Raw genomic sequence first — 23,363 nt, 5'->3', positions numbered from 1 at the left:
CCTGAGAAATCAGTACCCAGAAAAACCACCTCTGGCCGTAATAACGGCCTTGATACGCCTGCGCATTGAGTCAAACAGAGTTTGGATGGCGTGTACAGGTACAGCTGCCCCTGCAGCTTCAATGCGATACCACAATTCATCAAGAGTAGTGACTGGCGTATTGTGACGAGCCAGTTGATCGGCCACCATTGACCAGACGTCTTCAATTGGCGAGAGATCTGGAGAATGTGCTGGCAGGGCAGCAGCAGTTGAACATTTTCTGTATCCAGAAAGGCCCGTACAGGACTTGCAACATGCGGTCGTGCATTATCCTGCTCAAATGTAGGGTTTCGCATGGATCGAATGAAGGATAGAGCCACGGGTCGTAACACATCTGAAGTGTACTGTCCACTGTTCAAAGTGCCGTCAATGCGAACAAGAGGTGACCGAGACGTGTAACCATTGGCACCCCACACCATCACGCCCGGTGATACGCCAGTATGGCGATGACGAATACACGCTTCCAATGTGCGTTCACCGCGATGTCGCCAACACGGATGCGACCATCACGATGCTGGAAACAGAACCTGGATTCATCCGAAAAAATGACGTTTTGCCGTTCGTGCACCCAGGTTCGTTGTTGAGTACACCATCGCAGGCGCTCCTGTCTATGATGCAGCGTCAAGGGTAACCGCAGCCACGATCTCCGAGCTGATAGTCCATGCCGCTGCAAACGTCGTCGAACTGTTCGTGCAGATGGTTGTAGTCTTGCAAAGGTCCCCATCTGTTGACTCAGGGATCGAGACATGGTTGCACGATGCGTTACAGCCATGCGGATAAAATGCTTGTCATATCGTCTGCTAGTGATACGAGGCCGTTGGGATCCAGCACGGCGTTCCGTGTTAACCTCCTGAACCCACCGATTTCATATTCTGTTAACAGTCATTGGATGTCGACCAACGCGAGCAGCAATGTAGCGATACGATAAACCGCAATCGCGATAGGCTACAATCCGACATTTATCAAAGTCGGAAACTTGACGGTACGCATCTCTCCTCCTTACACGAGGCATCACAACAACGTTTCACCAGGCAACGCCGGTCAACTGCTGTTTGTGTATGAGAAATCGGTTGGAAACTTTCCTCATGTCAGCACGTTGTAGGTGTCGCGACCGGCGCCAACCTTGTGTGAATGCTCTGAAAAGCTAATTATCTGTATATCACAGCATCTTCTTCCTGTCGGTTAAATTTCGCGTCTGTAGCACGTCATCTTCGGGGTGTAGCAATTTTAATGGCCAGTAGTGTAGGAAAATTTCAAATTGGTTGGGCGTAACATGTATAAGGGGCAGTCATACGGAAACGAAACACATGTGAAAAAAGTAAGTGCACTATTTACTATTTGAAAAGTAATCTCCAGAACGGTTAAAATATTTACCCCAGTGTGAGACAAGATGGTCAATGCCTTCATAGAAAAACGTTTGCTGTTGTTTGCGAAAACATCATTGTACTCAGGCGTGCACCTCTTCGTTTGAAGCAAATCAGTGGCCACTGTCTTTCTTCAGGGATCCAAAAATACTGGAATCGCGTGGGGAGGGATCGGGACAGTGTTGAGGATGTGTAAAGATTCCCAGAGAAACTTCTGCAGAGAAGTCGAAGCAACCTTGGCAACAATGGGGCGGCAATAAGTCGATGCTGTTTCGACTACCCTGCTGAAGTTTCTCTGGGAATTCCTTACACATCCTCCATACTGTCCCGATCTCTCCCCACGCGATTCCAATATGATATAAAGCCTGGAGAATGATATCGAACCCATCGATTTGCTTCGGACGAAGAGCTGCAAGCCTGAGTACGGATGTTTCCATACGTAACCGCAAACATTTTTCTATGAACACACCGGCCGTCTGTATTAACAGTTATGGCGATTACTTTTAAAATAACAAACAATTTACTTACTTTTTTCCATCTGTCTCGTTTTCATTTGACTGCTGCTTATATTTAATTGCTGTCCTCAAGATTACTACTCCACTGTTTTACCACTGAGACACAGGCTATCACTCTGTTGTTCACAGAAATAGCTGGCGCCAAAGGATCATGCGACAAACTACATGAGGAAACTTTCAACGTAAGTGAAATGAAGGCCATTGAGCGTAAATTTTCTCACAAAGGAATTAAAACACACTTCAACGAGGCCTGTGATGATGAGAGGCTGGCAGAACTCGCAACTGAGCTTCGAATAACACCTTTTCATCCAATGATTGACAATCTTCATTCACAACTAAATATTTAGTTTTAAGGAAATACGTATGTCACTGATTTCCGGACCAAGTTGGTGCATTAGCACCGCTTCATTACACATGGCTAGATGGGCAAAGCAATTCAAAGAGACAGAATGCATATAGGAGGAGAAAACCACAGGATGGCTATCCGTCAAGACTGAAGTGGTCGAAAAGATTCATACAAAGGCCCCGGACATTCACACTTCGTGCCAGCAGAGAAGAGAATGGTCGCTGATGACAGAATGTCGCAGAAGCGACTGCAATCCAAGATATAAATAATTGAAAAGTTCCAGGCGCTAAAACCAGCCAAAAAACCAAAACAGACAATTATGCATTGATTTCTAAGTGGCAAAGCAAACAAGAATAATTTGAGAATATGGGGTACACAAAACCTGCTAGGTTCTCCGAAATTAATATTTCCTGCGCCATAACCAACCGCAGAGTCTTCGGTCCTTCCTTCTTCGCAGAATCTACCGTTACAGACTTAAGCTATCGCGATACGCTTTCTCTCTGGTTGTCGACTCAGCTGACAGAAGAGGTACCCGTCTTCGTTTTGCAGCAGGAAGGGGTCCCACAGCTTTGGCGTAACTTCGATCGTAGTCACCTCAACGAACATCTTCCACAGCGCTTTATTGGTCGTGCTCGGTCGAATGATGTACCTTTCACGTTGAGGCTCCCCAGTTCGCGTGACCTTACTCCAATGGAATAATTTCGTTTGGGAATGTGTGAAGGACATTGGTAAAGTACTCCCATTAAGGCGCGGGTGAGTCGGCGTGGTAGCTCGATTGATCGGGCTGCGTTGGAACGGGCCTGGCAGCAGATATAGTAGTATCGGATAGACAGCTGCCGTGTCACAAACAGATTCGATATCAGACATCTCTGAATGTACGTAGAAACTGTGAGAGTAAACATTTCAGTCTATATGAGGATTTCTAAAACAAAATCGTTTATGTAGTCACAGTAATACTTCCTTTTTGTCCCATTCTTTTTGAATCGCCTTCTATTTACAAAAGGATACTTACATTTGTTAGTCAGGAATGGTTTGCAAATACTGTCAACAGGATGAAGGTGGCACGACTGGCCACAAATGTATTTAACTGGCAAAAAACTGTAACAGCAATACTGAAAAACATTAAGTGGCAGAACTGGAAGCAATAAGCCGCACTTCTCTAAAGAGTGTGCTTGAAAAATTGCAAGCCTCATCTTTCAGCGTAGAAGATGCGAATTTTCTTCAGCCGCCTACCCACTAGAGACTGCAGGTAAACTTATGGAAATAACAGCTCTTACAGAGGAGCAGAAGCATTCAGTCTCCCCACACATCCACTCGCGAATGAAAAATGAGCAGACTTTAATGTTGTTGTGATTGTGGTCTTCAGTCAGAAGACTGATGTGATTCAGCATTCTACTCTATCCTTTGCAAGCCTCTTCACCTCCGAATAACTTCTGAACTTGCTTACTGTATTCATCTCTTGGTCTCCCTCGACAATTTTTGTAACCCCCACTTTCCTCCAAATCTAAAATGGAAATCCCTTGATGTTTCAGAACGTATCCCATCAAACGATCTCTTCTAGTGTAGCACCACGTTTCAAAAGCTTCTATGTTCTTCATGCTTAAACTGTTTGTCATCCATGTTTCACCTCCATTGATGGCTACACTCCAGACGATTACTTTCAGAAAAGACTTCTTAACACTATTTATTCGATACTAACAAAGTTCTTTTCTGCATAAAACGCTTTTCTTGCCATAGTCAGTCTACATTTTATATCCTCTCTAACTCGACCATCATAAGTTATTCTGCTTGTAACACCATAGCTCTAATGCTGTACTGATTTATTTTGCTTTTGTTTCATTTAATGTTACATTGCTGTGCTTCTGTAAATGTGTTTGTTTGAATCGATAACATAAAATTGTATACTCCTTTCTTTGTACAAACTTTGATGTCATGGTTTGGTTCAATGCAAAGTAGTGTATCTGTCATTTAAATGCTTTGTCCCATTTGGAGGGAACAAAACTTACCATATATAATTGTAATTTCTGTGTGAATAATTTTTTGTAGAAATGTCAATATGTGCAAATGTTCTGTTTTATTTAATGTTTTTGGTTGCTGCTATGTAAACTGCTGATCCTCACTTAGGGTTCTTAGTGAGTTTGTGTGTAAAAGGTGCAGTGGTTCCCCTCGGGAACGGAACTGTGTAGCGCGCGCAAATTGTGGTTGGCCTACGTAGAAAAGGTGGAACTGATAGTCAGTCGGGGACGAGCGACGAGTCGGGGACGAGCTACCAAACTGTGCACTGCCATGTAAAAGATGCTTATTGTGCTGGTTCAGAGAGAGGCTTTTTCTGCTACTTTCCAATGCCTCGGATGGATGGATAAATAGCTGGAACTATTCTGGAATTTGTATCTATCATCGCCACCAAGAATGCGCAATCATTGCATCGGAATACTACAATGATGTACAGTGAAGGATCAGCTTAATGGATGTGTTAGTGTGCTCAAATATAAGGTAACTTACATCTGAATTTATGTACCTACCTTGATTTTTTCCTTATCACAACACCTCTCAGGTTCCTCTCCGTTTGAACTAAAATGATTACCGAGTGTCCCTACTGGAAGAACATTAAAAACCAGTGTTCGTTTTTCTAATTAATGCCTCTTGAACATAGTAAAGAGAAAGTTAAAGTTAATGTGGCAATAGAGTGAGTTAAAGTCAATGATGCTTGCTGAAAATAATTTTCCTAGTAAAACTGCTTATTAATGTGTTGTTGCCAACTTCAAATTAAAGTTCTTAAGACTGAGGCTTATAAAGTTTTGCTTAGTAAATGATCACATTACTGCTGTTGTAAATCGTAGAAGGTGAGTCAGTATCTCACATATATGTTAATTTTCTCTCTCAATGTAGTGAAAGTGGAAAACTGCAGTGTGAAACGTTATATACTCATGTCTACTAAGTGTTTGTCTCTTGTGTATTGGAAGTGCATATTAATAATATAACAGAATCCACAGTTTGTCTATTGTGTTAATGCTAGGTAACAGGTAATGGGAAGACCACTAATTATGAAAACCATAATTTCTTTATTCAAATGATAGTGAGAAGCAACCTGTTAGTGGATTCCAATTAACTTCCATTTCAAATAGTAAAGTATTTAACTGAGAGAGACTTAACCTATGTCCAGTTTATGATCCTGGAGGGAATGTTAATGGTAATGTTATAAAGACCACTCAGTTTGTGTAAGCCCTGAAAGTAATAGTGAGTTTCGGTATCTGTTATAATTTTGCAAATAGTTTTTGCTGCTCTGTTAGTTTCAATCTTACCGTAAACATATGTATGTGTGAGAGTTCACTGCACTCGCGTGTGACAAAGTATAGGTTGTGTTTATCCATTAAAGTTACTCATAACTATTTTCTGGAACGAGAATGTTATTCATTCTCTTGCCTAGTTAGGCTGGCGACCGTTTTCTTTATCAGTTAAACAGTACAGATAGGCAAAATTTTGTTTGTTACTGTTCAAATATTTACGTAATTCTGACTTTCACTTCCGATAAGCCACCTCCGTTAGGTACAACACGGTCAACATAACAAAATTCCTCTCAGAGGGTAACACTACTCTGTTGCTTTATACCATTATCACTCTAACAAAATAATTCTGTTTTGCAAACTGCCTCCAGTTTCGAGGTTATGGTATAGCAGTAGCAGATAGGAGTGTTATATGCTCCCGAAACAACACAACTCGTCCACTACTTTGTCTCGTTTCCCAGTCTTATTCCCTCAGCGCCACCTGATTAAATTCGACTACATTCCAATACCATTGTCTTGCTTTTGTTGATGTTCATCTTACATCATCCATTCAAAACACTGTCCTTTCCGTTCAACTGCTGTCCCAAGTCCTTTGCTGCGTCTGACAGAATTACAATGCCATCGGAAAACCTCAAAGTTCGTGTTTCTTCTTCCTGAACTCTAATTCCTACTCCATTTTTTTGTTTTCTTTCCTTCACTACTTGCTCAGTGTACAGATTTAATAACATTCGTGATATGCTACAACCCTGTCTCAGTCTCGTCTCAACCACTGCTTCCCTTTCCCTTTCATTCCCTTCTGTTCGTAGCTGCCGTTTGGTTATTGTATAAATTGTAAATAGCTTTTCGCCCCCTGTATTTTACCTCTGCCAATTTCAGAATTTCAAAGAGAGTATTCCAGTCAACAGTGCCAAAAGTATTCTCTAAGTCTAGAAATGCCGTAAACGTGGGTTTGTCTTGTTTTAACCTATCTTCTGAGGTAAGTCGTAGCGTCAGCATTGCCTCGCGCGTTCCAGCATTTCTCCGGTACCCATACCGATCTTCCCAGAGGTCGCCTTCCACCGGTATTTCCATTCTTTTATAAATAATTCGTGACAGTATTTTGCAACCATGACGTATTTAACTTATATTTCGGCGATATTCACACCTGTCATCATCTGCTTTCTTTGCAATTGGAATTATTACAATCTTTTTGAAGTTCTGAGTGTATTTTGCCTGCCTCATACCCCTGATGAAAGAGTTTTGCCAGGCTGGCTCTTCCAAAGCTGTCAGTAGTTCTGACGGGATGTCGTCTACTACCGGAGACCTATTTTGACTTACGCCTTTCAGTGCCCTGTCTCCCATCTCATCTTCATCTACGACCTCTTACATTTCTATAATACTGCCTTCAAGTTCATATCCATTGTACAGACTCTGTATGCACTACCTTTCAGCTTTCTCCTCTTTGCTTAATACTGGTTTTCCGTCTGAGCTCTTGATATTCACACATCTACTTCTCTTTTTCCTAAATGCGTCTTTCACTTACCTGTAAGCGGTATCTCTCTTTCCCCTAGTGAAACAAGCTTCTAAATACTTACATTTGTCCTCTTAGCCATTCCTGTTCAGCCATTTTGCACGTCATGTCAGTCTCCCTTTCGCCTGTTTCATTTAATGCACTTTTATATTTTCTCCTTTCATCAATTAAATTCAATATCTCTGAGTTATCGAACGTTTTCTACTACACCTTGTATTTTCACTTATTTCCTGCTCTGCTGCATTCACTATCATCTCTCAAAGCTACCCACTTGTCTTCTGCTGTATTCCTTTCCTCCTGTTCAAGTCAATCGTTGACTAATGCTTCCCCCGAAACTCTCAACAACCTGTTGTTCTTTCAATCTATCCAGGGCCCATCTCCTTAATGTCTTACATTTTTGGAATTCATTTAGTTTTAATCTATACTTCATAACTAACCAATTATGGGCCGAGTCCACATCTGCCCATGAAAAGGTCTTACAGTTTAAAATCTAGATCAACAACCTTTTTCCTGCCGTTACATAACAGTCTTAAAACAAGTGTTAGCTATGATTAAATAATACTCTGTGCGAAACTCTACCAGGCGGCTTCCTCTTTCCTCTTTCATTCCTTCCCCCCACCCTCCTGCCCCCCCCCCAGTCCATATTAACCTACCATTTTTTCATAATCTCATCATACATCTTCATCATCAACGGAACTAGTTGGCATATAAACTTGTACTACTGTGGTAGGTATTGGCTTTGTGTCTATTTTGACTACAATAATGCGTTCACGATGATTACCCCATTCCTATTTTTGCAATCATTATTAAACCTACTCCCGCATTACCCGTACTTGATTTTGTATTTATAGCCCTGACCAGTTGCTCTGATCCTCCTGCTATCGAACTTCACCAATGTTCACTATAATTAACTTCGATCTATCCATTTCTCTGTTTAGGTTTTCTAGCCTATCTGTACGATAGGCTCTAATCCGTGGACGCCAGTTTTGTTTTTCTTCATGATGTCACCCTCCGTAGAAGTCCCCGGCCGGAGATTCGAATGGAGAACTATTTTACCTCATGAATATTTTACCCAACATGATGCCATTATCATTTTCCTACACAGCTGAGCAGTATACCCTCGGGAAAAGTTCCCCTTGCTTTCGGCCGTTCGTAGTGCCAGCACTGCAAGGCCGTTTTCGTTGATGTTACAAGGCCATATCAGTCAGTCATCCAGACTGTTCGCCTGACACTATTAAAAAGACTGCTGCTCCTCTTCAGGAGCCACTAGTTTGTCTGGCCTCTCAACAGATTCTGTTGCTGAGGTACGCAAGCCACTCCACCAACGGCAAGGTCCATGGTTCATGGAGGGGTCTTTAATGTATGGTCCTGTAAAAATTATACTCCGCCAAGCAGTTTTCTGTGATCTGCAGATTTGAGATGAAGCTGTAGCTGTATGAGTTATGTATAAAATGGAAGAGGCCGAAATATTGATTTTTCTAAAACAACGGACCATTTTGCACATATAGGAACGAAGAAAAGCTCTTTCAAACGAGAAAAGAATTTAGATCACTAAGCATACAAAGTTCATTTGCAGTTTACTTTCTTACATGAGTATTAAAACTTACGTACTACTTTCAAATTATTTAGTCATTATTGTTTTTACACATCTCCGGCATTCCGAAAGTGAATCAGCGCTGCATCTTTACCTGTAATAAAATAAATGGTTGGTTGCGTTAGGAAGTCTCTTATTTTTTCATGGTGACTAGTTTCGGACTTATGTCCGTTCCTAAATCATACTATGGGAACAGAATTACAGTAGATGTTCCAGCCATTTATCTCATTACAGGTAAAGTTGCGGCTTTGCTTCACTTGGGAACGCTGGAGATGTTTAAAAACAATAATTACTAAATAATTTGAAAATAATGCATAAATCTGAATAATCGTGTAAAAAAGCAAATTGCCAAAGAGTGGGTAATAGTTCATATTTCAACATGATACAAACAGGGTTACATACAGCCTTCATAAGGGATTGAATGAAGTTATGTACGCATGCATGGAACAATTGAAGCAAATAAACCAAATGATAATACAGTACTTAAGTATACTGTAGACAAATAGTGCGAAAAGAACTAGTGCTGGAGGTCACCAGCAGCTACCAAGCCGAAGACTGCTGGTGGTGTTGAGTGCGTGGGAAAAAATGTTTAATATCTAGTGAACAGTTCTAACACAAGTACTATTATCATTACAAATTATGTAACAGTAACTGAAACATATTGCAACCACCTATTGGTGGTAACCAACCCAAGTTCTATTAAAACAATAGACTGCAATAAGATATAACGCCACATGCGGCATGATTTGCAAGTACATACTCAGGTTACATGATGTGTAATATAATAAATGAACATTACAAAATAACAAACTGTGTTAAAAAAGAATGCCACATGCAGCGTTGTTCAAAGTACACATACTGGTTGCAGTTCAAAGCAGTTACGGGTTATATGTTTCAAACATACAATAAAAATTGATATTAAGAAATGATAAAATACATAAACGTCTCCAAGTGTTAACACAGGTCTCATAATGTTACCAATGGTATAACATACAGTTTTATAACACTTGTATGATTTAGTCCATATTTACAGCCATCATATTTCTCATCACTACATAAAAATGTTTTTAATGAAATAAACAGTAAAAAATACTAAAAAACATTAGCATACTAGTGATCAATAGTGGCCTCTATTAGCGGTGTATGCAAAGATCAAAATATTTATTCTACAACCAATCATCACTTTTGTTACAAGGCCACCTCAAGAAAACATGATGGCAACTGGAATATGACCACTTTGATCTCAGGTCGACCTAATATCCACTAAGGTAACGCAAATCACAAAAAGACTGTAATTCTCGTTTTGTCGTGCAGTACAGTATCAGATATTACTCCACTTTTTGTGTCGTTGTTGAGTTTGTCATTTAATCAGTTTTTTACGTTTTTATTTTGTACTTAAGAAGATTCTCTTACAGTCTGGTTTTATATTAAATCAAAATTTAGATAGCACGCTACGTTTGTTATGTGCAAGAGTGCACCGACGAATAGCTGCTTCAGTGATAAATAAACGGGCGGATAAATGGTTGAAATTATATTTCGCTACACCAAAGTATTTAAAATAAAATGGGCTGTATTTTTTTTTTGACTCAAGTGGGAGGAGGCGTGTGCAGAAATTCTGTGTGTGTGTGTGTGTGTGTGTGTGTGTGTGTGTGTGTGTGTGTGTGTGTGTGAGAGGGAAGGGGCAGGGGGGACTGCGGTGAAGTGGGAGTTGGCATGTTGGTGGAGGAAGTCCCAACTTTGTGTACTTGCTCCGGGACCCCCAGGAGTGCACTTATGTACTTGAAGCACATTACGATGGATCGACGAGCCATTGCATTGTGGCCAAAAAGGCATCGGCCTCACGATGTATCATGAGGCATCATGCTATAGCCTATTTAGTACTGAGGGGAAATGCGGTGGAGGAGAATGGTGGGAAGCGAGAGAGGGGTGGCAATTGCAGAGAGAGAGAGAGAGAGAGAGAGAGAGAGACCAAGGCTTGATTACAGTAGGCCGGTTCTAGGAAATGGAGGTTGCAGTAGTAATGCAGAGATTTGGTGGCTGGTAATGGACGGACTAGTGGAGTTCTGTTTCAAACCAGTCTTCAGACTGACGCTTACAAAAACAACAACTAAATATTTCATTGGCATTGCTTGAGTTACTGTACAAAAAATTAAGCTCAGTCGCATACAGCTGCAGATACGAGTCATAGAGGCTGGTTCTGCATAAGTCTTACTAAACAACTATTTGCCATGCAGGCAGCAATGATATGGTTACTCTCAACTTTCGAGCCGGCTGCGGCAAGTAGAAGTGTAAGAAAAGTTTGGACCTCCTCGCCTGTCGACACCACGGGGACCTAGCAGAACCCACATAAGCGCGAGAGAGAGATGAAACATGGGTGGATGTGTGCGAAAACATGTTCTGCTAGTTGAGAAGCCCAGAAAGCCACACGCTGTCTGCCTTGAGTCGCGAAACTGGTATAGACCCTGCTGCGCTTCGTATATGCCACGGCGCGGGGTACGCTCTCCGTTCATGCAAGGCTTCCTGCTCCTGCTGGAAGACCCACCTCTGCGCGATGTTTGTGACACACTGCTTTCAATACGAGCAGTGTATTTCGTCTGTAAACAGGAAGACAGCCGTAGCTTTGTGAGGATCTGCTCGCTTTGTTAGCTAACAGTTGTCTGACACCTATGCAAAATATCATTCGTTTATTTCCCTCTATACGTTTCAAACTGTTGAAAACAGGGGTTGGAGAAAATATAGGAACACCACAAGAAATTAAAGCCTGACCATAAATTCGGTTGCTATCCAAGCCAGCAGGTTGTGCAGTTGTGTTTGACAACGAGCGGTAACTGTAAATGCCCTTAATATGTTGAAAGTGTCAGTTGTGGTCATAACAGAGTTCTGTGTACTCGTGAATGCATTATATTGGAGCTAAGAGACTTCGAATATGGGAAAATTGTTGGTGCTCGCATAGTTTGTGCTTCAAAGTTACCCGAAGTGTTTTGTGTTTTAAAAGGCACCATATCAAAGATTTATACGGGGTGAAAAGCATTTAAACCGACAAACTCTGGGAGGTTGTAGGGGACATAAAAACAAATAGTTTCCCCTAATGTCATTTTTTCCTATGAAGATTATTTAAACCGATGGAGACCATATTACGCTCTTCAGTTGTTGGAGGCCGTATTACGTTCTTCAGTTGTAGGCAGCTGTTGTCCAACAGTGTAGTAGTGCATTGTCTCTGTTTACTAATGGAGCAATACACCTGGAGTGAGTGCACTGATACGGTTAGTGGTTACTACGCAGCGCACCACAGCGGACGAGCTGCACAACGGGTTTATCAACAAAAATATCCTAACCGCCGTATCCCGCATCATACGACCTTTGCTGCTGTGTACCAACGTCTGCGTGAGACCGGGTCATTTAGCAGATTACCTGGACAGGGACGCCGTCGCACGGTAAGAACGCTGCAATTTGAGGAAGCTGTGTTGCAGCACGTGGAGCGGGATCATTCACAGCACTCGTGCAATTGCACGTAACATGGGGACGAATCAGACGAATGTAAGAACAGCCCTTCGAGAGCAACTGTTACGTCCATTTCACTAACAGCGTGTCCACAACCTGGAACCAGTTGATTATCCACCCAGAGCACAGTTTTCGCAGTGGTACCTGCAAAAGTGTGAAATGCATCCTACATTTCCATCCTCAGTGTCGTTTGTCGATGAAGCACTGTTCGGGCGTGTTGGAGTCTTCAACATGCACAATTTGCATGTTTCAAGTGAGGATAACCCGTATGCCACAGTTACTAGCTCTCATCAAGTGCGGTTCTTCGTTACTGTGTGGGTCGGACTGTTTAACTGGGCTGTATCTGCTACCTAGGCCATTAAATGGCAGGCACTATTACAATTTTCTCGCCAGAACATTGCCAGAATTGCGGGGAGACGTGCCGCTTCATACAAGACAACGCACGTGATTCCAACATGACGGGGCGCCGGCACATTTCAGTCGTCGCGTGCGTCGATTCCTGGACCGACGGTACCAGAAACCGGGATTGGCAGAGGTGGTCCTGTACCATGGCCTGCTCGATCCCCAGGTATGTCCCCTCAGGAAGTTTTTGTGTGGGGAGAGATGCGCAACCTTGTTGACGCAACTCCTGTTGCATCAGAGGAGGATCTGGTTGCCCGGATAGTAGCAGCAGCAGGAACAATACAGGACACTACTGGGGTTTTTGCCCGTGTCAGACAGAACATATCCGACTGTGTAACCTTTGTTTACGTCAATGGAGGCATTTTTGAAAATCTACTGTAATTGAAACTGGGTTGTGTTAATGTGTTCTCTCTTGGTCATAAAAAATGGAAAAGTGTTTGTTGGTTTAATTAACTTGCCGCCAGAGAAATCTTCCTCTACCGGTTTAAATACTCCTCATAGGAAAAAATGACATTAGGGAAAAATATTTGTTTTTATGTCCCCTACAACCTCCCAGAGTTTGTCGGTTTAAATAGTTTTCGCCCTGTACAAAGCACTCCGTCTTCAGGCCACAAGTGGCCCATCGGGACCCTTCCGACCGCCGTATCATCCTCAGTTGAGGTTGCGGATAGGAAGGGCGTGTGGTCAGCACACCGCTCTCTCGGTCGTTATGATGGTTTTCTTTGACCGGAGCCGCTACTATTCGGTCGAGTAGCTCCTCAATTGGCATCACGAGGCTGAATGCACCCCGAAAAATGGCAACAGCGAATGGTGGCTGGATGGTCACCCATCCAAGTGCCGACCACGCCTGACAACGCTTAACTTCGGTGATCTCACGGGAACCGGTGTATCCATTGCGGCAAGGCCGTTGCCTTTGCACCCTGTACAGCATACAAGAAAAAGGAAAGCATCATCCACGAAGTCATAACGCGAAGTGAGTTGAGCGATTAAGACAGATGGTCATTGGAGAGGACTGAAAATAAGAGGGCGGAAGCTGCAAAAGTCACTACAGAACTGAACGTCGCACTTGCGAACCCTGTTATTACTACAACACGAAGGAAGCTCCATAATACGGGAATCGCAAAGCAAGCTGGAATTTCAAAACCGCACATCAGTGATGCAAATGCCCATAAGAGGAATATGTGGCGCCGAGGGCATCCAATCTCGACTATCGATAAATGGAGGAATGTCATTCGGTCGGATGACTCTTGTTTCAACCTTTTTCTAGCTGCTGGTCGAGATTACGTCCAAAGTTGGCGTTCGGTGAGTATCTGAGCAGCCATATCGTGGTTTTCCACTGGCCCCGTGGTTACTCTGCGAGACAGCATTACTGCCAAAGGCTTCGGTATCATTTTCGCTGATCAGATCCATTCCATGGTACAATGTTTGTTTCCCAACGGTGATGGTGTATTCCAGGACGGCAGGGCCCCTATCCACATTATACACGTTGCCTGGGACTGGTTTTGTGAGCACGAGGGTAGCTTGTTGCTTTCGCCCTTGCCACCTAAGTCACCAGATCTCAATATTACTGAGTCTTTGTGAACTACTTTGGAATCAAAACGTACGTGATCGCTATCCACCTCCATCAACGTTAACTGAGCATGCCACTATTTTGCAGGAAATATAGTATAAGACTCCCTTGAGAAACATACAGGACCTCTATTTGTCCATTCCTAGGTGACTGGAAGCTGTTCTGAGTGCCAGTGGTTTCCCTACACCGTATTAGACCAGCTGATGTGTTGTGTTTTTGGCGTTCCATATTTTTGTCCATTACGGCAAGAAAAAAGGAATAAAAGTGAGATAGTGTTAATGCTTTCATCCTTCTTTACCTCCTCTACATTACTGCTGATGACGTGTCACTGAGCACATTTGTACTGTGCATGCAGTACACGTGAGGTGCCTAGTTGTTTCCACTGCCCTGTGTGGAATACATAAGTTCTTGTACACTTCACTAACCTGCTGTCTTCATCATGATGATGTACACAGCGCAGAAAACAGCACGCAGGTCGTGGATTCTTTTTCTTGAGGCTGAAATTAACTCCGCAAGGAAGTGCTGCTACGTATAAGCTATAACTCATTTGGGATGCCACTCGCGTTTTTATTGATATAGACACGAGAAACTATTCTTGATCACAACGTATTGAACATATCTTTCCACAGTCATTATATCTGGTTAAAATAACATGAAATACATCCTGCCACAGACAACATGTCTGTCTACTGGAACGTCAGAACTGGAGAATAAAAGTACATGAATCAAATACCACTACTACTACAGACAACATGTCTGTACCTAGCGACGATCGGAACTGTAGTGAATAAAATTGCATGAAACAAATACTGCTATAACAGACGACATGTCTGTCTACTGGAACGGTCAGAACTGGAGAGCCGGACTGCCTTAGACACTTCGCGCGCCAAGCCAGCCAGGCGTGGCCCGAAAGCCACCGAAGTGCATCGGCAGTAATATCTTAAGTCTTGTTTTAGTAGTATTTTGATTTTAATAATTTTGAAATGGCTGATTGATAGCTGGCTGTTGAGAGATGTTTATTTAAAAAAATGAAGTAATTTGTATGACAGGTTTAATTAACAATAGCAACTAATGTTTAACGTATTGGCGCCCTACCGCCGAACACAGCAGCCAATCACAGAGCAGCAGCATCATGCAGGCGGTCTTTCTCACGGGAATGGTACCGAATCTAACATATGTCACCGGTACCTCATCCCACATTGCGTCATCTCTATGCTTCTTGCATCTGCACTGCCCTGGGAATAGCTTCCTGGAGCCTAATATGATGGTTGAATAAGCCAGAAATATTACATCATCCCTGAACGTAATGCCATAAATGTGAGGCATTTCGATGAAACAGGAACGATCTATTAAGGCCACAATCATTTCTTTTGTTTTGGGAGGGGGGGGGGCAGGTCGGGGGGAAAGTAATTTCATTTTCACCTGTAAAAGAATTGAAGCCGTACAGTTAGCCATGTACGATCGCTGTGTACTTCCAATTCGCAATTAGTTTGTCAATTAATAAAACCATTATTGACACTGAAAACAAATCTAAATGTAAGAAGAAAAACAGAAATGTTTTATCTGCGACAGGAACTGCTCTGATGATGGAAACAAAGTGTAACAAGCTAAAGACAAATATTACTTTCAGGAGAACTGCGCTTAAAATTGACCCAGCTCACGTGCGCAGGTATACAAAATACGAACGGTGGTTATGTGTTGCGAGTATGTGGCGAGAATATTTACTATCATTATCAATGTAGCTGCGGTCAGTCCAACAGGGCATGTCAATAATAGAAGCAGCGCCGTAATTTTGTCACTGTGTCTTTTTTTTTTAACTGACCAAATTCTACAAAGATTTCAACATGCTGCAAGCCATACGCCGCATAATTTAGTACTCAACCAGAGAGGCTAGTATGGCAGACCACAGCTGAGCGCAGCGCAAGCAAACATCTACGTGTATTCGACACAGTGACAACACGGGCATGTGTTTTAAACGTATGTTTTATTCCAGAAGTCAAGTATTCCATTCTCTAGAGATAAAAAATGACAGTCTTGCTGTATTAAAACGACGACACATATTTAGATTCAAAGAGATTTTGTGGAAACTATACACTTACAGAAACAAATTATTCAAAAAGTCGCCCGAACAAGCGAGTTCTCTCTTAACATATTTTAAAACTAAAAATAAAGGAGAAAACTTACCATAAAAGGTCAGATTACAGTTTTCTACTGAGACGAAAGTGGTGTGGACTGGAGAGGCGGAAGACCTTCACGGTTTGTAGCTAGTTGACATTATACGTTCCGTGACCATTTAAGCATATTTCTGACATTAATTCTCTTGCCTTTAGCACTGTGACTGTTCCGTCGTGTCTTGATAGAATATGTTGTACATCGTTAGTTAGAAGACGCGCGACACTGATGTAATGATCTACAATATTCATTATTTTTACAAACTGCGTTTCAGTTGTTACATCATCACAATGTACAGAGATAAATATACGTGGGTGTGCAATTTTATAGCATGAAAGATTTTAGACCTAAAAAGATTTTAAACTGAAAATCTTTCACCCTGCAAAATTTCAAAACAGGCATGTTTATTTAACTTCAAATCTTTGGGCCTACAAAATCTCACAGCCAGTATCATTTATCTTTGCACTTGGTGACGGTGTAATGCCGAAAACTGGCTTGTAAAAATAATAAGTATTGTAGAATATTACTGAGCCATAGCGAGCTGGCGCCAGTCTTTTTTTGTTCATGTATCGTTGAGATTGTGGATGAATTAAGCTATCTTTGCTTTTCGCGTGTCTTATCTTCCAGGTTGGTGGGCGAAGCGATTTGGTTGTTAGCGTTCGACCGGTAACCCTCCATATATTGTGACATTCGCTGGGAAACGAGTGTCAACGGCTGCCAACCGAGCGTGATGACCGTTATATGTTGTGGTGTGAAATCGGTCTGGCGTTGCATGGGCAGCTTGGAGATAAAAGTTCTGTAACTTCGCTGGGCACAAAATTTGGAGTGAAGCGGTGAAACTCTGGAACCCACTCCTACGTATTATGTATGTGATATGAAGTAAGTGGTCGTAATTGTGTGTTTTGTTGACCGACGCACTCAGAGGCATTTAAATTTTATTATTATGGTGAGACTTTCATAGTCGAACTTTGAAATGGTGTGGAAGAGTTCAGCTGGCCTAGTTAAATGGTGGCCATTATTTGAAAGTTTTCTCAGAAGTTTTACTAGTGCTCTGTGTTTCTTGTAATCAAGTGATTTTGTGTTGGCGTTTTCAAAGCGTGCACTCTATTAATACAGTTGTCCATGTGTAAAATTCTTAAGGTCAAAGTACCGAATTTTTCATTAGTTGTCGGCCCCTGTAGCCGAGCGGTTCTAGGCGCTTCAGTCGAGAACCGCGCTGCTGCTGCGGTCGCAGGTTCGAATCCTGCCTCGGGCATGGGTGTGTGTGATGTCCTTAGGTTAGTTAGGTTTGAAAAGTTCTAAGTCTAGGGGCTGATGACCTCAAATGTAAGTCCCATAGTGCTCAGAGCCATTTGAACTTTTTGTCAGTAGTGTAACGTGTTCCTTTACGCGCTTACCCATATATCAAGTCAAAGGTTCTGCCGAGAGTTTGTATTTTCAGAATTATTACAATGTCTTTGTGATTCTGTCAGAAACCTTTGATTGTGCCAGCCCCTTGGTTGGGAGTGAAATGTCATCCGAGGTCCAGGCCTGGCAATGTTTAAGAACCGGACCACTACTGAGAGTTGTTCACATACTGCCTTCCAAAGTTTAGTATTTATCTTCCTTCCGCCAAGGAGGGTTAAGCTGGTAGATATATAAATATACATTGTATGTAATCTGATTCCTTAAATATTAGCGAATGCCAATTGACTAAACTTTAAATTGCATAGCATCTGCTGAATTCCCTGTGCAGGTCTTTCTAGTAGTCTTTTATTAACATGTCTGAGCATGTGAACATTCATTTTTAAAGATCAGTGATTCTGCTGTACTTTTTTATGTAAGTAGTTCTATCATGTTATGTAACTCGATCTTAGTTTGACACTAGTGTTGAAGTGTCTTTAGGTCACATTTTAGTGGTAACTATCTTCATCATATGTATTTTGAGGGGAAATCCTATATGGGAGTTTGAATTTCTGAAGTTTGTCAGTAATTATGTTTCCTTAAGAGTGGAAAATAAAGTGAGGGGTATTAGTGCCTGGCAACGTTATGTTTTTAATTGAACGTTTAACAAGTACTTCTTTAACGGATTGAAATAGTAAGTTTATAAGGGTATTTTAGTGAAGAATGTTTCAGGTGTGGCCATTTTAATGTAGTGACTGGTTTTAAGGAGTTTGATTAATTGGCTATGTGAAATAATTGATAACTGCTATGCTTGAGGTTTCTATAAATGCCTGGCATATTGAGTTTTTGATAACTTTCTCTTAAAGTACTCTTTATTTCAGTACTGAGCACGTAGGGTTTCTGTCTGTATTTGCAAGGCTTTATCAAGTGGCTCCTCCACAATTTGTAATTGTCAAATTCCTTAAAAGGTGTAATTGTCAAACTGTCTTAATTATAAATTGTGACTATCAACCATGATTCCAGCCTGCTTCCTCTTTTATGGTGCGTATGGGTGGTACAATTAGGGAACCCACGTACCGCTTGGTAACAGACAGAAGGGAGGGGGTGGTGTTTTGCTTTTCCTATCCTCTCCTATGGTTGGTAGTCGTTACTTAGTAAATTGTAAGATTGTCATTGTGTTTTGAGACATGTCTGCCCATTTCTGGAATTTACTTATTTACGGAAAGAGCAGTAGATGTATGAACTCAGTGTGTGCAGGCTGCCAGTAGATGGAAATATGGTTGATTTGGTGGCCAGGCTTGGTGCAGCGGCCGACATTCCCATTGCCCTACCGACAGATATCGTTAGCGAGGTAGCTGACTTGTCGAATATCGAAGCAGCTTTTAGTGATGTAGGTCGGACAATTGAATTTCTGGCGTCTACTCAGCCGACGCATAAACAAATTTGTCACGTACAGGAGCATTTAGCCCATTACTGCAATTGTTTATCGGATATCGCTTCAATTGATCTCAATTATGCAATGGGTGCTCTCCATCATCAGCTGCTTGGTGTTGCTGGATGTTTGCAGTCACGCGCCGTAGCCCTTGCTTCAAGTGGGGGTGGTTTAAGTACTAATTCTGAGCCTGAAAATGTGAGTGAAGTCACATGCGTTAAATGTAATGAAGAATATATGAGTTTATTTTCCAAGTTACCTAATACAATTATGAATGTCTTGAAAGATAAATCTGTCTTGGATGTCGAAAATTTGAGCCAGATGCAATCCTTCCTGTGGTTGTTAGTCCACCTCCAGACTCACGCCGGTGCGCTGCATGTTCCACAGTCTGTCGTATTAGCGTTATTATATCCGATGGCTAAGGGTGTGCTTAGTGGCCTGATAGCCGAGGAATTGGAACAACGGGGTACCTTAGTTCAGCTCCGTGAGCGTATTATTAATAGAAGGCTTTCGGCGAACATACTTATCGAATTAGAGCGGGAATGTGATTGGAAGAACAAGGGTGTAACGATGTTATTGGAAGGTCCAAGGGTGTAACGAAACCTTAGCGCAGTTTTTTGAGAGGCTTAACACTGTTGTAGTGAAGTTGGATATGCGTGTGTCTGGCCTCGGTTGTAACGAACATATGTTGGAAGGCATGCAGGTACAGGATCCCGCCAGGTTGAATCTTGTACAGCGCCCTTGCTCTATGGAACAGTTTCAACATTTGGTTGATTCTATTCATGCTGTTTCTTGGGTGGATGAACAGTGTTTCAGCTGCAGAATGGAAAGTAATATCTGAGGCACCAAAGTGTAGTAACTCCATTAATACCAGTTCTAATTCAGTAGTTCAGCATTGCTACTGTTGCCATACGGTTGATCATTTAGTACAGGATTGTCCGGTACTTAGGAGCCATCGTTCAAATAGCTGACACCAGAGGATGCGAAAAGAGGGTGAGTTTACTAACTGGCCAGTGAATTGTAAATCCATTCTGGCGACACATGTTCTGGCACTCCCTTTTGTCTCTGCTAGGGTAGGACAGGACCAGTGTGTGCATTGCTGGATTCGGGTAGTTCCGTATCCTTAGTTGATTGTGACTGGTACATAGAATATAGACCTTTGCGCAGGTTTTCGTCTCCGCAGTCTCCGGTTCAGAGATGTCGGGTCACCGATGGCAGAGAGTTACCTCTAGTAGGGGAGGTGCGGGGGTGGTTGCACATCGATAAATTGTCATGGCCTGATAGATTTTTCATAGCTAAGAATTTGAGGTTCCCTTTGTTGCTCAGGTGAGATTTCATCCAGCGTGTCGGTCTGGTATTCGATTATGCGGGAGTGTCTTTTAAGACTGCGCCTCACCACTGTCTCTCTTTGTGTTTGTGCGAGCAGTATTGTGCAGGAAATGTGAGCTATGTGTGCAATGTGCAGGTTGACACAGGTTGTCTTACGGGGCATCAAGTGCAGGCTCTCAACCAGGTCTTGGAGCGCTATCCTGAGGTCTTATTGGATAAGTTAGGGGAGACAGAAATTCTTAAGTATGACATCCAATTAACTGATAGTTTGCCTGTCCATCAGGCCCCTTATAGGCTATCCATCGAAGATGATTTTGAGAGCGAAAATCGATAAGACGCTACAAAAGGGGGTGATTAGACCACCAACTTCGCCCTAAACTTCGCCTGCATTTCTAGTACCCAAAGACCAGGGTAGCGATTTTCGTCTGGTAGTTTATTACCGGAGGCGTAAAAAAAAGTGGTGTTGGAGTCGCTCCCCTTGCCCAATTTGCACATTTCCCTTACATGGTTTGCAGATACTAATGTGTTCACCATCTTAAATCTCAATCAGGCATATTATCATATCCTCCTTGCCGAGTCATCCAAGCCTATGACAGCGTTTTGCAAAGACTGGAGTTTGAGTTCAACCGAGTCCCTTTTGGGTTGGCCACTGGTGCCGCTGTGTTGTCCCATTTGTTGGATGTTGTCTTGGGGGCTTGAAGTTCGTCTGTGTCTACACCTATTTAGATGACGTAGTTATCTACAGTCGCACCTTTGAGGAACACCTTGTTCACCTGGAGCAGGCTTCCCTAAGGTTGCGTTTGGCTGGCCTCACTATCAAACCATCTAAGATCACCTTGTGTAAACAAGATTTCTCTCTTAGGCCATTTGGTATCTGCAAAACGCGTAAGCATCAACAAGGATAGAACTGAGGCCTTACAGAATTTTCCCCTCGCCAGAATAAGAAAGATGTCGCTTGCTTCATTGGCATGGCGAATTTCTTCTGTAAATTCATTTCCAGTTTCGCCTATCTTGCAGCCCCCCTTAATAGCGATTTCGTATGGGGAGAAAAATCAGCAGCAAGCCTTCGCACAGATTAAGACTGCAATTACTATCCCCCATTGTTAGCTGTGCCGGACTCTAATACTACGTTTGTGGTACAGACCGACGACTGTCATAATGGGGTAGCGGCAGTTTTACTTCAAGGACATGAAGGGGAGAAACTACCTCTACCTAATGCCTCACGGCGACGAACGCACCTGAATCCAACTATTCTGAATATGAATTAGAGGTTCTGGCTGTTGTTTTTGCCTGGGAAAAGTTTTTTTCTATTTGAAGCATAAAGAATTTGTACTAGAGATGGACAACGAAGCATTAAGATGGGTCTTGGCTAGGCTGAGGAAGACTGGCAGAATTGCACGTTGGGCAGTCCGTATATCTGCCTTTCGTTTTCAAGTGAGACATATTAAAGGCTCGGATAATGCAGTTGCCGTTGCTCTGAGTCGTATGTTTACACCTGACTCCCAGGAAGGTCAGGGGCAAGGCGAACAGGACATTAGTGTTGCGGTGATTTTGTCCAACCTTCCTAATCTGTTCAGCGGGATTAAGGAGAAGCAGGTGCAGGACCCGTGTTGTGGTCCGATTCGAGGAAGGGTCATGACTGGGATTTCAGTGCCGGGTTATTGCCTCCAACAAGGGGTACTGTGTATGCAGGGTAGTGGCGATCAACAATGGAAGGTGTTTGCCAATTGATTTAGTACCGATGGTCTTCTGGTATTATCACGATTCAGTTCTTGGCGGTCATTTGAGCCTACTTAAGACCTTGGCCACGATCCACGAACATTTTGTGTGGCCCTCTCTTTATCAAGACATTAGGCGACTGGTTGGGCATTGTGATTTCTGCAAATGGGTGAAGCCTGATTCCGGGGACTCTTGTGGGCTTCCATACTCACAGAGGGAGCAGTATCTACTCGATAAAGTTTTTATCAACTATATTGGACTATTGCCCCGGGCAAAGAAAGGCAACCATTACATCTTGGTTGTCGTGGATGCTTTCTCCTAGTTTACATGTCTGCTTCCTACTCAGGGGATCGCTGCAGAAATCACCACACAGCAATTTTCGAAGGCCATGTCCTGGTTTGGGCCGCCGAAATCATTGGTAAGTGATAATGCACCCGCCTCTCTGTGTCGTGTGTTCAAGGCCTTACATTTCAGTCAGGGTATTGGACACATTACCACCACGCCTTATTATCCTGTCATTTGCCAAAAGAGTTAATCGGAATTTGAAAACTGCCCTAACCATCTACCATGCCCAGTCGCCTGGTAAATGCGATATCACCTTGCCCTGGCTCAATCAGGCATTTAATACGGCCAAACATCAGGCAACCGACAGGACACCGACTGCGTTAATGTTTGCCTATACCATTTATTCTCTGTTACCAAACTTGTAGAGTATAAACGACCTCTTACCAACATCCATTACCCCTCCGAGCCTCTGTGAGAATTGGCAAAGGGCCAAACAGAGTATCGATGCAGCCCACCGGCGACAGTAGCTTTGATATAACAAGGGTCATAATCCATTTTCAGGAAAGATTGGGGACCTGGTTTTTATCCGTAACTTGGTGGCTCTGTCTAGCACACATACCAAGGGAAAATTAAAGCCAAGATATAGGGGACCCTTATCGTATCTGCAAAATCTTGAGCCTGGTTATCTTGCAGGTAAGGGAGAACGTGTTCGGCAAACTGTTTGGGTACATCTCAGACAGGTTAAGTTGGGATGAGTATGGAGGTTCTGTTCCACCACAGGGCAGTGTCCTCTCGCTTAGGAGGGCGAGGTTAAGACGTGGCGAGCTGCCGCTGGTGTTTTTTTGTTTATGTATCGTTGAGATCGATTGTGGTTGAGCTAAGCTATCTTTGCTTTCCGCATGTCTTATCTTCTGGGTT

This window comes from Schistocerca cancellata, chromosome 5 (assembly GCF_023864275.1).
Source record: "Schistocerca cancellata isolate TAMUIC-IGC-003103 chromosome 5, iqSchCanc2.1, whole genome shotgun sequence".
Taxonomy (NCBI): domain Eukaryota; kingdom Metazoa; phylum Arthropoda; class Insecta; order Orthoptera; family Acrididae; genus Schistocerca; species Schistocerca cancellata.
Note: the sequence above shows the minus strand (reverse complement) of the source record.